This window comes from Emys orbicularis, chromosome 4 (assembly GCF_028017835.1).
Source record: "Emys orbicularis isolate rEmyOrb1 chromosome 4, rEmyOrb1.hap1, whole genome shotgun sequence".
Taxonomy (NCBI): Eukaryota; Metazoa; Chordata; order Testudines; family Emydidae; genus Emys; species Emys orbicularis.
In genome coordinates, this window is record NC_088686.1 from 122,328,027 (window position 1) to 122,344,548 (window position 16,522).

The 16,522-nt window shown below is 45.9% G+C and overlaps 1 pseudogene; it reads right to left on the bottom strand.

The window, feature by feature from the left end:
- Positions 1–1,451: 1,451 nt before the first annotated feature.
- On the bottom strand, positions 1,452–15,758 carry LOC135878171 (NACHT, LRR and PYD domains-containing protein 3-like; annotated as a pseudogene).
- Positions 15,759–16,522: the final 764 nt, after the last annotated feature.

The window sequence follows — 16,522 nt, forward strand, 5'->3', positions numbered from 1 at the left end:
CCCAGGGTCTTGTCTCCAGCTCCTTATACCTGCTCCTTTTGATGTTCATCTGCTGGTGGAGCTGGAAGGTCTGCCCCCTTTGGTACTGTGATGAGGTAATAGGACAGGACAGGACACTTATACAGAGCTCTCTGGATCTCTTGGTAAACTGTTCCACACAAACAGCATGCCTTTTGATGGGGTCAGATGCAAGGAGCAAAGGCCATACATATAGTACAGAACTGTATTTTGGAAAGCAGCAACTCTGAAAAGGACTTGGAGTTACGATGGAGAACCAACTGCCCAGGATCTCCTAGTGCAATGCTGTGGCTGAAAGGGCTAATGGGATCCTTGGATGTACAAACAGGAGTGTATTGAGCAGGAACAGGGAGGTTACATTTATCCTCTATACAGAACTGTGAAACCGGTGAAGCTCAAATGTCTGGTGTCCAGCTTCAAAAAGGATAGTGAAAAATTGGAAAAGGTTCAAAGAAGAACTGCAACAATTATTTGAGGACTGGAAAACCTGCCTTACAGTGAAAGTCTTAAAGGGGCTCTGTCACTCTTACCAAAGAGAAGGCTGAGAGGTGATTTGAGCATGATCTATAGGCACCAACCTGGGGAGAAGATAGGAGATAACAGAGGGGCCTAATCTAGCAGACACAGGCAGCACAAGATCAATGGGTACAAGTTAAAGCTTGATAGATTGGAATATTGGAATAGCCTTCCGACGGATATAGGGAATCCTTTGTCACTTGAAATCTTTAAATTAAGTCAGGCTGTCTTTCTAGAAGATGAGGCTTACACTCTCAATCACTTCACTGAAGTTCACTGTATCTGAATTTTGAAATGATAAATGTCACTAAATTGTTAAACAATGTAGCACTAGAAATTCAGAATTCAGGTGGTGCAAGCTGAGTTTCAGTTCTGGGATGTGTGCACTTAGAACAACAGTATTGTTTAATTGAACAAACATGATTATGCCATTGTGTGGCAAGTGGTCCTTTGCTGGGCTAAGATACACCAAATGTGTCCAAAAGCCTATTGCATTCAGGATCTAGCAATGAGTTTCTGGTTACTTCTCCTTTTAGGACAGAGAGATCAGAGCTTTCAAACAGATTTTTAAATTCAGCAAAGCAAACTTACAATGGTCTTAGAAATCTCTCTTCAACAGGAAGCTGATTTTCTTCAATGCAACTACTGCCAGCCCCATAGCAGCTTGCTTCCTCCTTCTATCTGATCCAAGCTAGTTTCCTAGGAAGCTAATGGCCCCCAGCGGTTTCTGGGTCCTTCTGGTTAACCCTTGCTTCCCTATTCCTGCCTACCCTGGAATCATGAGATTTTCTGACCCAGCTAGTGTAACCTCATTTTACTGGTTAAGACCAAGGCAAATATCTCATAAATCAAGGCCATTATAATGGTGACATGACGAGATGCTACTCTAAGGATTTATATTAAATAAACTGTGATACTTACAGAGGAAATAACCATTTCCGTAGCTTTGCTATCCATCCTTCTTCTCGTTCTCCAATCCCAAGAGTACAATTACACAGGTAAAGTGACTGCTTACTACAACAGTTCTTTACACAGAATGAAAGAGCAATTTCATCCATTGTTGTAAGCCTGATGCTTTCCAATCTAATTTCTTGGAAATTATCCACTGCGCTTTTTGCAAACTCTTCTTCCTGACTCTCATACAAACAGTGAAACAACTCAATCTGGTCATGCAGTTCCCCATAGGTCTTAAAAGGCAGAAGGGGGATGTTTTTAGCTTCTGCTTTAAACCACTTCAATAAATCCAGCTTTATTTCAGATGATGTTTTACAATGTAACTTTTTCTCTATGTCAGTTAGTCTGTCTTTATTTAATAGACCAAACAGGAAACGTACTGTTAACATAAAATAATTATTTTTAGATATTCCATACATGTTTAGCATGTGGTTCACATCTTTCTTAGAAGTCAATGATTTTTTCATTGTCTCTTCATCTTCCTCCAGCACATAGAACATAGCTGCAAAAAACTCTTGGAAACTCAAGTGAATGAAGCTGTAGATACTTTCACATTCTGTATCTTTTTGAAAAATATTTTTATTCAGAAAGAGAGACTGAATGTTAGACAAGGATAAATTGTGTTTTTTCAGGTCACCTTCTTCAAACAGGATTTTCCGTTCTAAAATTCCCTCTGCCGCCAATGAGCAAAGCTTCCACACGGTAGTTTTAGACTCTTGTATTGAGTCAGTGAAATGATCACTTAGCAGAGTGGACAGAAAGAGCAAATATACCGATGTGATTGTTTTTGAAGTTTGTGCAAGATCTTCCCCTCTTTTCATCTGTTGCTTCATAACCGTGCAGATGATCCAACACACAATGGGGACAAAGCACACGGTGAAGAGCATTTAATTTTCTTTGACAAAATTAAAGGCTTGTGCTGCTTTCTTTTCATCACAAAAGAATTTATGAAAATATTCTTTCCTGTCACGTCCAGAAAATCCCATTATCTCTGCATAACATGGAAATTTCAAATTCTGCTGTAGTTTCTCCAGAGCAGTTGGTCTTGTAGTGATCAGTAAGAAGGATTTTTGAAGAACTTTCTTTCTCAGTAAACTGCACAGTACGGTTTTCACTGGCTTCTTCTCAAATGGGCCAGTGCACAGACTAACTTCCTCAATATCTAGCAAGGAATTCAATTCATCGAAACCATCTATTATAAACAGGAGTTTTTCTGGCTTCTTAAAGATTTCTTTAATTGGTCCTTCTCCATTAGGACAATTGTTTAAAACCAAATCAGCAACACTTTTCTGTGCAGTAACACGATTTATTTTTCTACAATTTATATAGAAAACATAATCAAACTTTTTTCTGATAGAGTTTTCCAGCTGCCCAGTCCAACATGATCTTTCTTGCTGTCATTGTTTTCCCAATTCCAGCAGCTCCCATCAGCACAACAGTTCTTGGGCTTTGTCGATTTCTACCAGTGTCAAATAAAACACTAATCTGAGTGAGACTGGTTTGTTGAGCCATCAACTCTGCGTGTCTCCTTCCTCTGGTGATTATTTCATGTTCTTTCTCCTCCCGCTGCCGATGTTCCTTTACAATAAGCAGTGTTGTGTATCTTTTGTCTAGACTCACATATTCACCCAGGAGAGCATTGCTGTCTTCTATTAGTTGGTATTCTCCTTGTATATGTTCTCTGTACTTCTTCTGGTAATCTAATTCAATGTCAATGGCATGAAGCATTAGACATACTGCAGACAGTTGTTCAAACAAAGGTCATGTGAACTGCCATTCATTGGTTATGTCCAGAAGTTGGACAGGACAAGATATTGGTGGCATTCTACTCTTTCCATTTTCCCCATGCCCCCTTTCACCCAGCATTCCCACCATCATGTGACTTGACATTTTGCTACAATTTTACAGGTTAAAAAGTCTCTTGTCTTTTAAAGTCTAATTATTTTGTCCTTGATCCTCTATCATCTTGGTTCTGATTCAGCAATGCTCTTAAGCACAGATTTAAGTTCCATTACAATAAATGAGATTTGAGCATGTGCTTAAAGTAAAGAATTTTCTTAAGTGCTTTTCTGAATAAGGATAATTTGGCTCATTCCTTTTTTTGTTCCTTCTGATCTTTTCTTTTAGTTTCTGTGTTATTTCTCTATTCTCCTCCCCCTCCCCCCAGTACCCTTTGTCTTCTTTTGTTATTTCTATCTACTTCTCTTCTTTTTCCCTGGTTATGTTTTCTCTCCTCTCCTGTTTGCTAGCTCTTTTAATACATTTCTATTTTTCTCAATGCTAGATGCTCGCCTCTCCTTCACCCTACATCACCATTCCCTGCTACTGTCACTCCAAACATTGACAGGTTTCAGAGTAGCAGCCATGTTAGTCTGTATCCACAAAAAGAACAGGAGTACTTGTGGCACCTTAGAGACTAACAAATAGTTAGTCACAAGTACTCCTGTTCTTTTTACTCCAAACATTGAAAGACAGGATTAGACATTGGTGTTTAGTGTGGGCCTGTCTCTAATCCTAAATAGTGCAGTGTGGGAGGTGGAGTGTCAGTGTTTCAGTGGACAGCTGACTTGCTTATGAAGGTCCTGTCTCCTCTATGGGCCAAGATCCCTAGCTTGACTACATCTTCCATAGTGCCCTATGGTTTTCTCTCTTGCTGAGCAACAATGGTGCATTGTGGGAGATGTAGTCCATAGGGGGAGCCTGGCCCATATTGGAGAAAGGGGTCGTGAGGCACATGAACTATGACTCCCCTACAGCACTCCAGCAACATTTCCGAATGCTATTGTAACCCACACACCTCCTGGGTGTGGTGTTCTGTCCCATGTAGTGGCATTGAGAACACTTGGAGAGAGAGAGAGAGAAAATGAGTCTTCTCTACAACCTTAGCTAACAGCCAGTAGTTGGCTTTTAGCTCATGCAGTAGAAGTTCATGCACTACACTTCAGAGGTCCCAGGTTCAATCCTGCCCGCCGATGACTGGGATCTGTCGGGACCACACTATGTTAAGAATTGTGTTAAAAAGCCATCCTTTAAAACGTTTTAAACCATGGGCACCATTAAACCAGTTTACAGGCTGTGTGCATAGGGCCAAACCATATGAGCACACTTTAGAAAAACAAAAATGTGTTCTAGCCTGAGTAGGAGCACACAGACCAACCACAATGCATTAAATGATTTATCACTATTCACATGTGATAAACCATTTCTAGAAATGGTCATTACACAATTCCTAATACAGTGTAAATTGACCCAATAAGTGCACAGCAAATGGCATCTTCATACATGCAGGGCTGCTTCCTGTCAGTGTGGAGTTAGTCCCGCTATAATATTTTGGACATAACAATTTAGTATATTTGTTCATTCTTTGTAGGTCAATAGTACAGTTCTTTAATTACATTTATTGTTGTCCTCTGAGTTCCCCTCGTTTGAGATGCATCTTTCTGTCATAACTGGACTAAGAAGTGAATGCAGTATTGTAAGTGCAGTCTTACCAGAGCCTTTCGGAGAGGGATGATCTTCTCCCTGCTCCTTGGCATGATGTATCTCTGCACATGGTCCCAGATCCCATCGTCTGTCATTCTCTCTTGTTTCTTCTTCAACTTTTGCTGTTTTCTCCTTTTCCTGTGATAAAACTAACAAGGGAAATTAATTTCAATAATACCATCGCGTTTAAGGCCAGAGGGACCACCTAATCATGTAGTCTGACCTCCAACCAACACCCCCCAGCCCCTGAACACTAAACCCAACAACCAAAATGAGACAAAAGTATTACAGCCCACAGGATACTAGACTATTATGTGCCACAGGCAGAGGATAGCCTGACTACATCTTCCATGATGCATCATGGTTTTCTCTCTTGCTGAGCCACCATGTTGCATCATGGGAGATGTAGTCCAGAGATGGAGCCTGGCCCATAGAGAAGAAAGGGGTCATGAAGCACCTGAACTATGACTCCCATACAGCACTCCAGCAGCATTTCAGAATCAAAATTGTTCTGTTTTCATAAGAAAAAGATTTTGTTTTTCCCATGGAAAGCAGGCAATTTTCACAAACAAAATTTGTTTTGACAAAGCCAATTTTCTGTTGACAATTGGCTGTATCCTATTGGTCACACTTCCCTTGCATGCGAGAGAGTTTATGAAGATTGTGGTTGCTAGGAATAAGGGATTGAATGTCTCTTTGATCATTGCTGGCCAGAAGCAAGGCTTACAAAAGTTTCCTGAGCCTGAAAGCATGTCTGTTTCCTGAGCACCAGTCTCCCCAAAGCATTTCTTTGATCCAAGAATTCACCAAACATTGACTATTGAAATGCAGGTGTCACTTATTTTATCGATTATGATTTTTCAGTATTTTTGATGTTAAAATAATGTAAAAAGTCAAAGTTTCACAAATGTAAAAAATATTTAATATGTGTCCCTTAGCAGTTTCCCTCTTCCAGCAAAATCAGAGTTCCCCACTGCTGCTGTCACCACAAGAGGTGCCACGCAATCCCAAGGAGGCTCAATGATGAAGATATTGCAAAAAATCTCTCTGAGACGTGCAGACGTGCCCTCCCACCCTGTCCTGCTCCTCCCATTCCCTGGCAGCACAGCTCCAATAGAGCCACATTGTCCCAGGGATCCACCTGTATGGACGAAGCTCTGGTAAACAGCCCATACAGCCCCAGGTCAGTTAGTGACGTGTCCAGTGGGACTTGGAAAGGAATGTGTTTCTCCCCCACCTCCCTCCCTGGCCATGCTCTGGCCTTAGTCCTACACCTCAGCTTTCTGCCCTAGCTCACCTCCCCTTCTCTGTGGATCCCATGCCCACCACAATTGCACCAGCATGCACGGAACTGACCTCCGGGCTCTGGAAAGGGTTAACCCATAGGTACATCTTAGGTACATCTCAAACAGAACAGATTTTGTTGTTAAAGCATGCTGAGTGTATTTTTAGGTCCCTTCAGCTTGTTGCTACGGAAGTTCAGACAGCTACCCTCATCCTTTCACCCCTAGTGATTAGTTTGAGATTTAAAGGCTGTCCTCACAGGAAAAAAATTTAGAAACAACTAACAAAAACAAAAAGACATGAGATCTCCCTGATTCTACAGCTGGTGGTTAGTTCTAAAATGATCTGAGCTTGAGGGTTGTTCTAAATTACACCAAGTGATTGTGATCTCAAGGGGCCAGTATAGCTGCAGGATTCACTGGAATACAGTAGTGCTCGTTCCACGACCACGCCTCCTCGGCTAGGGACTGCACGAGATGGTGGCACAGGAGCAGCCTAGGCCAGTTCTCTGCTAGCTGGGGATTCCCCTTCCACTTTCTGCTACACTTCTTGTGCCATCAGACCACAGCAAAGCAGTAGAACCATGGGGTATCTGGGCTGCCAGTTCCCTCAAATTGCTTGCTCTTTCCCCCATTTCTCTTTCTCAGATTCTCCACTGAGATCCAATCTGAAAACTGAACAGGAATGCCATGCCATTTATCTAGGGTGACCAGAAAGCAAGTATGAAAAATCAGGACAGAGTGTGGGGAGTAATAGGCGCCTACATAAGAAAAATCCCCGAATATTGGGACTGTCCCAATGAAATTGGGACATCTAGTCACCCTACATTTATCACATCTCTTTCGTCTGATGTGGCTTGTCAGTATAGTATCCATATAGCAACTTGTGTGTTCCCTCTCGTGCCGGAATGTCCAATTTTACATGCGCACTAGGAAAATCCTGCATCCCTGCTTTGGATCACTCCAGCTCCCACTGGCTTTCCCTTCTGTCCTGGAACCTACTCGGTATTATTAACTGACTACAGCTGTTAGTGCTTCTGCTGTATCTTTTTTGTTTTTTGGGTGGGGGAGGGGGAATATTGAAGAAGAGTTTCCCAGGAGTCACAACAACTTTAGGCTCTTTACCGGTCTTTGTTTCCTCCATGAATTTAGCAGCAGACTGTCTCAGGTCGATCTGATTGAGGATTTCTGGGGTTACCTCCATCACATCTTCCCCACAGTAGTCTAACCGGAGAGGCACAACATCTAACACATTGGTTTCTCTGGCTCACCATGGTGGATGTTGTTTTCCCTCATCATCAGATAGATTATGAGTATAAAAGATTTAAATACAAACTGAGAGATTGCCCAGTCGCTGCACAAGGATGTGTCTGCCTGACAGAGCTCACAGTCTACAACAAATAAATACCCTGCATTGCACTATGGAGGCTGCTAAACTCACACCCTGGGGGCTGTCCAGGGCAATGAATGCCAAAGGCCTCTTGGGAGAGCCCCACTGCCAGCCCTGGAGTGTTCCATCCCAGGGACCCCGGGCAGAACCAACCCAGCTGAGCTCCACTGTCACCATGAGTGAGAGGAAGAGGAATGACTATAACAGGAGATTGAGTTTCACTCACAACAGAGCACATGGAGTCTAACTAAAGAGTGGATCCCCATTGGCACTCATGTGGGACACAGCGGAGAGGCTAACAAAGGGAGTTTGACTGGGAGTTCACCTAGGGAGAGCTCTCTGAGACTTTCATCTTTCAGGGTTCTCTGAGGAGTTGCTGCAACAGCTGAGGAAGCTCTTAGAAGGACGTTAATATGGATGGTGAGCGATCAGCTGTTGTGACCTGCACAGGATGTGCCATGTTTGTCTTTCTTCCACAGGACAGAAGCGACTTTGTCTGTATAAAGTACAAATTGCTCTCCATATTGGAAGAGAAGGTTCAAGGTCTGGAGAAACAAGCATCAACCCTGCATTGCATAAGAGAAAAATGAAGATTTCCTGGACAGACGTCAGGATATGCTTCTACGGGCACAACATTCTGAAGAATCAGAGCAGGCAGCGCAGTGGGGACAGAAGGACGGTGAAGAAATTTGGCAGAATGTGACCTCCAGAAGAAGAAAGAGGAGCATCCATGTACCAGCAATGCAGATACAGGCGAGCAACCGTTTTCATGTTCTCTCCACAGGTACTACAGATGCTCCCCGGGTTACACAAGACCCAACTTACGCAAATCTGCACTTATGGAAATAGTTCCATAAGCTAGAAATATGAGGGGTTTTGTTTGTTTGTTTTGCATAATAGTCAGGTATACATTTCCGACTTAAACAAAATTTGAGTTACGCAAGGTGTTCCAGAACGGAACACTTGTGTAAGTTGGGGAGCGTCTGTAATGTGGAGAGTGGACTAGATGATACATCTGAGGGAAGGGAGCAGAAGGAGACTCCACTGATTGGAAGGCATGAGATGCACTGTTCTAGGGATGGGGGTTCCCGACCACTGCTCCCAAGAGAAGGAGGCAGGTGGTGGTCGGGGACTCCCTCCTCAGGGGGACTGAGTCATCTATCTGCCGTCCCAACTGGAAAACCGAGAAGTGTGCTGCTTGCCAGGAGCTAGGATTCACGATGTGATGCAAAGACTGCCAAGACTCATCAAGCCCTTGGATTGCTACCCCTTCCTGCTTCTCCACGTGGGCACCAATGATACTGCCAAGAATGACCTTGAGTGGATCACTGCAGACTTTGTCGCTCTGGGAAGAAGAAAAGGAGTTTGAGGCGCAAGTCATGTTCTCGTCCATGCTCCCCGTGGAAGGAAAAGTCCCAGGTAGAGACCATCAAATCATGGAAGTCAACGAATGGCTACGCAGGTGGTGTCAGAGAGAAGGCTTTGGATTCTTTGACCATGGGATGGTGTTCCAAGAAGAAGGAGTGCTAGGCAGAGATGGGCTCCACCTAATGAAGAGCGGGAAGAGCATCTTTGCAAGCAGGCTGGCTAACCTAGTGAGGAGGGCTTTAAACTAGGTTCACCGGGGGAAGGAGACCAAAGTCCTGAGGTAAGTGGGGAAGTGGGACACCGGAAGGAAGCACGAGCAGGAGAGCGCAAGAGGGGAGCAGGGTCAGTGCTACCATTTAGGCCAACTAGGCAGTTGCCTAGGGCGCCAAGATTTGGGGGCACCAAAAAGAGGCCCCCCCCCCTTTTTTTTTTAAGTGGCCGCTGCGCTGGGAGGGAGAGGGAGTCTGAGCCGCCAGCAGGCAGCCCAGGGGTTCCCCGGGTCAGCGCGCCACTGGCAGCCCAAGGGTTCCCCTGGGTCAGCGCGCCGCTTGGATCCCCGGGTCGGAGGGGTGTGGAGCTGCCCCAGGGGGGTGCCTCAGGGCGGGGGGGAGCTGCTGCAGGGCTCCCCAGGCAGGGGGGGAGCTGTCGTGGGAGGGGGCGCCTCAGGGCAGGGGGGGAGCTGCCGCGGGGGGGCCTCAGGGTGGAGGGGGGGCGGGGAGCTGCCGCAGGGCTGGGGGGGGCGCAAGGTGGAAGTTTCGCCTAGGGTGCGAAACTTCCTTGCACCGGCCCTGGAGGGGAGGACTCCTGCCTCATACTGAGAAAGCAGGATGATCAGCGAGTTATCTTAAGTGCCTATACACAAATGCAAGAAGACTGGGAAACAAGCAGGGAGAACTGGAACTCCTGGCACAGTCAAAGAATTATGATGTGATTGGAATAACAGAGGCTTGGTGGGATAACTCACATTACTGGAGTACTGTCATGGATGGATATAAACTGTTCAGGAAGGACAGACAGGGCAGAAAAGGTAGGGGAGTTGCATTGTATGTAAGAGCAGTACAACTGCTCAGATCTCCAGTATGAAACTCCAGAAAAACCTGAGAATCTCTGGATTAAGTTTAGAAATGTGAGCAACAAGGGTGATGTCGTGGTGGGAGTCTGCTATAGACCACCAGACCAAAGGGATGAGGTGGGCAAGGCTTTCTTCATGCAACTAATAGAAGTTACTAGATCACAGGCCCTGGTTCTCATGGGGGACTTCAATCCCCAATATCTGCTGGGAGAGCAATACAGCAGTGCACATACAATCCAGGAAGTTTTTGGAAAGTGTAGGGGACAATTTCCTGGTGCAAGTGCTGGAGGAACCAACTAGGGACAGAGCTCTTCTTGACCTGCTGCTTACAAAGAGGGAAGAATTAGTAGGAGAAGCAAAAGTGGATGGGAACCTGGGAAGCAGTGACTATGAGATGGTTGAGTTCAGGATCCTAACACAAGGAAGAAAGGAGAGCAGCAGAACACAGACCCTGGACTTCAGAAAAGCAGATTTTGACTTCCTCAAGGAACTGCTGGACAGGATCCCCTGGGAGAATAACATGAAGGAAAAAGGAATCCAGGAGAGCTGGCTGTATTTTAAAGAATCCTTATTGAGATTGCAGGAACAAACCATCCTGATGTGTAGAAAGAATAGTAAATATGGCAGGTGACCAGCTTGGCTTAACAGTGAAATCCTTGCTGATCCTAAACACAAAAAAGAAGCTCACAAGAAGTGGAAAATTGGACAAATGACCAGGGAGAAGTATAAAAATATTGCTCAGGCCTGCATGAGTGAAATCAGGAAGGCCAAATCACACTTGGAGTTGCAGCTAGCAAGAGATGTTAAGAGTAAAAAGAAGAGTTTCTTCAGGTATGTTAGCAACAAGAAGAAGGTCAAGGAAAGTGTGGGCCCCTTACTGAATGAGGGAGACAACCTAGTGACAGGGGATGTGGAAAAAGCTAATGTACTCAGTGCTTTTTTTGCCTCTGTCTTTACAAACAAGGTCAGTTCCCAGACTACTGCACTGGGCAGCACAGCATGGGGAGGAGGTTACCAGGCCTCTGTGGAGAAAGAAGTGTTTCGGGACTATTTAGAAAAGCTGGACGAGCACAAATCCACGGGGCCGGATGCGTTGCATCCGAGGTTGCTAAAGGAATTGGCGGATGTGATTGCAGAGCCATTGGCCATTATCTTATGAAAACACATGGCGATCGGGGGAGGTCCTGGATGACTGGAAAAAGGCTAATGTAGTGCCTATCTTTAAAAAAGGGAAGGAGGAGGATCCGGGGAACTACAGGCCAGTCAGCCTCACCTCAGTCCCTGGAAAAATCATGTAGCAGGTCCCCAAGGAATCAATTCTGAAGCACTTAGAGGAGAGGAAAGTGATCAGGAACAGTCAGCATGGATTCACAAAGGGGAAGTCATGCCTGTCTAACCTAATTGCCTTCTGTCATAAACATACAGCTAACGGTACCATAAAATCCCTCTTTACCCTGTAAAGTGTTAATTCCTCTTTTACCTGTAAAGTGTTAAGAAGCTCAGATAACCTGGTTGGCCCCTGACCAAAAGGACCAATAAGGGGAGAAGATACTTTCAAATCTGTGGGGGAAGGTTTTTGTTTGTGTCTTTGTTTTGTTCTCTCGGAGTCAGCAAAGGAACCAGGGCAGGGTAAATACATCTCCCTAAGCCATATCTGGACTAAGCAGCTAATATTGCAGAAATAGTAAGTAATAGCAAAGAAATGCGTTAGATTACCTTTTGTTTTAGCTTGTGAATTTTCCCTGTGCTAAGAGGGAGGTTTATCCCTGTTTTTGTAACTTTAAAGTTTTGCCAAGAGGGGAAATCCTCTATGTTTGGAATCTTTTTGTTACCCTGTAAAGTTATCTTCCATCCTGATTTTACAGACATAATTCTTTTGTCTTTTTTTTAAATAAACTTCTTTTAAGAACCTGATTGTTTTTCAGTGTCCTAAAGACCTGGGGCGTTGATCTGTGCTCACTTTGTAACCAATTGGTAAGGATATTATTCTCAAGCCTCCCCAGGGGTGTAGGGGGTTGGGGGGAGATTTTGGGGTGAGGTAGGGCTCCAAGTGGCCCTCCCTGAATGTTTGTTTAAATCACTTGGTGGTGGCAGCGATCAAGGACAAGGTGGAACTTGTGCCTTGGGGGAAAGTTTTAACCTAAACTGGTAAAAATAAGCTTAGGGGGTCTTTCATGCGGGTCCCCACATCTGTACCCCAGAGTTCAGACTGGGAAAGGAACCCTGACACCTTCTATGATGAGATAACTGGCTCTGTGAATGAGGGGAAAGCAGTGGATGTGTTATTCCTGGACTTTAGCAAAGCTTTTGATACGGTCTCCCACAGTATTCTTGCCAGCAAGTTAAAGAAGTATGGGCTGGATGAATGGACTATAAGGTGCAGAGCCAGCTCCAGGCACCAGCCTAGCAAGCAGGTGCCTGGAGCGGCCAATGAAGAGGGGGGTGGTATGTCCGGCCCTTCGGCAGCAATTCGGCGGCGGGGCCGTCACTCCCTCTGGGAGCAAAGGACCTGCCGCTGAATTGCCACCGTAGAATGAAGCGGCGGTAGAGCTGCCGCCGATCGCGGCTTTTTTTGTTGTTTTTTGCTGCTTGGGGCGACAAAAATGCTAGAGCCGGCCCTGATAAGGTGGTGTGACAAAGTTCCTCCTCTGCCTTGGTGGGTCCTGCACTTATTGGCAGATTTGCTTGCCTCAGAGATTCACAGCAGCCCTCAGTTTGGCCACTTTCATGGCTCAAATCTGCCATTCACTAACCTCATCATTGGCCAGCATGGGGAAAAGGAAGAAGAACAATCCCCGCAGTCTCTGCTGATCGACCAAGTGGGTCAGGGAACAGACCAGAGACCTTCCCTCTGGTGGAACCCACAGTCCAGGTCAACTCCTCCTATGTCTGATCAGGAGTTGGGAGGTTTGGGGGGAACCCGGGCACGCCCTCTACTCCGGGTTCTAGCCCAGGGCTCTGTGGACTGAAGCTGTCTAGATTGTCTCCTGTAACAGCTGTGGGACAGCTACAACTCCCTGGGCTACTTCCCCATGGCCTCCTCTCAACACCTTCTTTATCCTCACCACAGGACCTTCCTCCTGGTGTCTGATAACGCTTGTAGCCCTCAGTCTTCCAGCAGTATGCCTTCACACTCTCAGCTCCTAGTGCCTCTTGCTTCCAGCTTCTTGCATGCGCCTCACTGACTGAGGTGAGGTCCTTTTTAAACCCAGGTGCCCTGATTAGCCAGCCTGTCCTAATTGATTCTAGGAGCTTCTTAACTGGCTCCAGGTGTCCTAATTAGCCTGCCCGCCTTAATTGGTTCCAGCAAGTTCCTGCTTGTTCTGGAACTGCCCCTGTTACCTTACCCAGGGAAAAGGGACCTGCTTAATCTGGGACTAATATATTTGCCTTCTGTCACTCTTCGGTAGCCATCTGGCCTGACCCTGTCACAGTGGATAGAAAGCTGGCTAGATCGTCAGGCTCAATGGGTAGTGATCAATGGATCCATGTCTAGTTGGCAGCCAGTATCAAGCAGAGTGCCCCAAGGGTTGGTCCTGGGGCTGGTTTTGTTCAATATCTTCATTAATGATCTCGAGGATGGCATGGATTGCACCCTCAGCAAGTTTGCAGATGACACTAAACTGGGAGGAGTGGTAGATATGCTGGAGAGTAGGGATAGGATACAGAGGGACCTAGAGAAATTAGACGATTAGGCCAAAAGAAATCTGTTGAGGTTCAACAAGGACAAGTGCAGAGTCCTGCACTTAGGACGGAAGAATCCCATGCACTGCTACAGACTAAGGACCGAGTGGCTAGGCAGCAGTTCTGCAGAAAAAGGACCTAGGGGTTACAGTGGATGAGAAGCTGGATATGAGTCAACAGTGTGCCCTTGTTGCAAAGAAGGCTAACGGCATTTTGGGCTGTATAAGTAGGAGCATTGCCAGCAGATTGAGGGACGTGATCGTTCCCCTTTGTTCGGCATTGGTGAGGCCTCATCTGGAGTATTGTGTCCAGTTTTGGGCCCCACACTACAAGAAGGATGTGGAAAAATTGGAAGGAGTCCAGTGGAGGGCAACAAAAATTATTAAGGGGCTGGAACACATGAATTATGAGGAGATGCTGAGGGAACTGGGATTATTTAGTCTGCAGAAGAGAAGAATGAGGGGGGATTTGATAGCTGCTTTCAACTATTTGAAAGGGGGTTCCAAAGAGGATGGATCTAGACTGATCTCAATGGTACCTGATGACAGAACAAAGAGTAATGGTCTCAAGTTGCAGTGGAGGAGGTTTAGGTTGGATATTAGGAAAAGCTTTTTCACTAGGAGGGTGGTGAAGCACTGGAATGGGTTACCTAGGGAGGTGGTGGAATCTCCTTCCTTAGAGGCTTTTAAGGCCCGGCTTGACAAAGCCTTGGCTGGGATGATTTAGTTGGTGTTGGTCCTGCTTTGAGCAGGGGACTGGACTAGATGACCTCCTGAGGTCTCTTCCAACCCTGATATTCTGTGATTCTATGATTGTATGAAAAGCAGCCAAGGGCCTTTGGAACTGCAGCTCTCCGGGTTTGCTGGCTCCTTGGCTGTTTGTACTGCACTGAATTTGTTTTGTTTGTTTTCAATGAAAAATAGCCTTGAAGATAAAGTTCCTGCTTGGAATTCCAGAAGGGTCTCATGGGGCCAATCAGCGGTTTGGTGAAAATCTACTGGGCCAGACTCTCTGCTGTGATCAGTTTCCAATTCTATGTCCCAGCTGCAGCACAGGTTAGAGCAGCCTGTGAGCTGTTTTAAACTCGCACCAGCTACCAATGGTCCACAACGAACAGACCCCCAGCTGGAGATGCACTCTAGTTTTTCCTCCTCCTCCGTTCTCTGTCTGTGACATTCTCTCTGCACCGCTTTGTTAGCTCCACACCCACTGGGGACACCCCCACGCTGGGGATTTCCTCAGTTGGAGAGTTACAGGCAAGGCCGGCTCCAGGGTTTTTGGCGCACCAAGCAGCGGAAAAAAAAAAGCCGCGATCACGATCTGCAGCTCTACCGCTGCCGCTTCAGTCTTTGGCAGAAATTCGGCGGCAGGTCCTTCCCTTCAAGAGGGAGTGAGGGACCCGCCGATGAATTGCCGCCAAAGAGCCGGACATGCCACCCCTCACCGTTGGCCGCCCCAAGCACCTGCTTGCTGGGCTGGTGCCTGGAGCCGGCCCTGGTTACAGGCTTACTCTGCTCCCCTTGTGCCAGCGGAGTGGTGAAAAGGGAGTGGAGTAGGTCAGAGAATCTGCTGTGGGCAATTCTGCTCTGAGTCCCCCTCATTTCCAGCTGGGATTCAGAATTTGTCATTCCTGCCATCAGCCTTTCTCCTTCTGCTGCTGCCCTGGGGGAGACTCCCAGGTTTTAGAGTATTTTTAGATTTCTTACCTTTCTTTCTTTCTTTCTTCTCTGAGTTTTGCAGCAGCCTCTCTGAGGCTGATCTGAGTGAAAACATCTATAGTTACATGCACTGCATCTTCTGCACCATAGAATGCCATCAGGAGGTTCTTAGTATCTATCTTGTCGGCATTCTCCAGCTGACCCCAGGGGATGTTACCTTTCCCCTTAAAGTCAGAGTGTAATAGTTTGTCTTTAAATCTTTTGAAGTCTTTCCGAGGAAGGTTGTCAAGGGCACGTACAAGCAGGTCACTGATGCTGCTTTCGTTTTCCATCACCAGTATCGGGGGGGGGGGGGGGGGGAAACCTAAAATACAATGTAAAGTCCCATTATTAATAGTTAATTTGGAATAACAACTCTTATTCCTATGTAGAGGGAAGAAATGTAGCCTAGTGGTGAGAGCAGGTCACTGAGGCTTATAACTCCTCAGTGCTTTTCCTCCCAAGTGACTCACTGGATAGCTCGTTTTGTCTTCCTGGGCTTTAGTTTCCCTATCTGTAAAATGGGGACAATTGTGCTCCTCTAGCTCACAGGGGGTGTCATGCAGCTTAGTTACTGTTTGTAAAGCCAGCGGAAGTTTTGGGATGAAAGGTGCTATAATATATTATTTATCATCTGAATGGATTTCCAAACACTGGGGTGGGGATACCTAATACAGAAAATATCCTAGCACAGTCTTGAATCTGTGCATCAGAGTCCTGGAGTATCAGGACCTGTGTACTGAGAACCAGTCCTAGCTTGGAAAGCCTCAAGGGTATTTTGAATGTCAGTGCAGCAAGGGAAGGATCATTTCTGACATACTGATCAGCCCCCATAAATCGAATGGATAAACTATAACGACATCAGATTGAAATTAGCCGAACCCAAGGCAAAATGCAGAGAGTGATGAACTTACCATTAGCCTGAAAGCTTCAAACTAGATCTGGTGGCCTCGCTTGATTTGTTTCTCAGTTTTCTCGGTGCTCAAATACAGATGTACACACAGAAAAAATCTAGGAGGAAGAACAGCAAAGCTTTGAGCAAATGGCTATTTCCTCA